Consider the following 1,437-nt stretch of genomic DNA (forward strand, 5'->3'; position numbering starts at 1 on the left):
AGAAAGTTCAGAATTACGGAAAGGCCATCTCCCATAGACTCCATTATAAGCAATTAATTTTAATTTTATAAAATGGTTTCCCTTTTCTCTGTAATTATAAAACAGTACCTTGTACTTGATCCCAACAAAGATATAATTTATCCTTATTGGAGACAAAACAAGCCTATTGGGTTTATTCAATATTTAAATGATTTTTAGCAGAATTATGTTATGGAGATCCAAATTATGGAAAGATCCCTTATCCGGAAAACCCCAGGTCCTGAGCATTCTGGATAACAGGTCCCATACCTGTACTACATTGTAATATCCATAAACAAATGGTATATAAAATACCAGAAATCAGCGCTCCCGGTGGAAAATCCTGGAAGAGCCAAATCGATGTGCAGCTCCCTCTTTAGCCAACCCCTTTGATTGGGTCTCAGAAGTGTAGACAAATGTAGTGATGGAAGCGCATGAAAGAAAAAATTATTGTGCAATACGTTTATGAAGTGACCCGCAGTGCAAAATATAGATAGTGAATCCACTCCCACTTTTACCGTCACTCTATCAGTTTACCAGATGGTAGTGAATTAGGGCCAAACATAAATGGGATAACTTTTGCTTGAAGGGAAACCAGGATCCTCAATGCAATAAGATAGAAAGGGAAAGCAGCAAGTAGTGTGATAATATTTATTGAAGATGGTTATAAAAACATCCAACTACTCACAATTTTGAAGTAATGAATAGGCAAGATTAAAATCTAGCTTGACGCGTTTCGCATGCAAATGGCACGCTTCCTCAGGAGCAAAAGATTGTACACAGTCCTCAAAACGATATATATAGAGTAAATGCAATTGACCCAGCCCCCAAATGTCCAGTCCACAGGAAGTGATAATATGCATAACCTCTGCAAGTGTTACCAGGAAGTGTGTAGGAGGGCGTGTTCAGCAATAGAAGGCAATGAGAGCAGGTGTATGTGGGCGTGTTCAAAGCTGCATATTATATAGTGAATCAAGGAAAGCGATCACCATAGTGACGCGCCATAAACATTAAGCACGTAAAATAGAGGTGCATGATGTAGAAAGAAGCAGACACCAGGAGAAGGAGCGGTCATTATAGTAGCGCAACATCAACAAACAGGCGCGTTCAATAGAGGCGCGTATGCATAACATAGAAAGAGAAGCGGTCACCATGGCAACCCGCCATAAACATGTGAGCTTATTTAGATGTTAGAGAGGTGCCAACCGGTATGTTAAAAGAAATAATTGTGGGAATGGTGGGAGATGCTTTATACATATAACTCTGGAGTGCCCTCTTCTGTCTGTTTTAGCATTTTCACTATACACACAGTATGTCTATTTTTATTGTGTCCCTTCTGATCCTTACACATTAACTTTATCTTCGCATGGGCAAACATTGCGTTGCCTTTCAGACAGGTCCCTACATGTACCATTTCTG

Source organism: Xenopus tropicalis, chromosome 6 (genome assembly GCF_000004195.4).
Source record: "Xenopus tropicalis strain Nigerian chromosome 6, UCB_Xtro_10.0, whole genome shotgun sequence".
In the NCBI taxonomy this organism is placed as follows: domain Eukaryota; kingdom Metazoa; phylum Chordata; class Amphibia; order Anura; family Pipidae; genus Xenopus; species Xenopus tropicalis.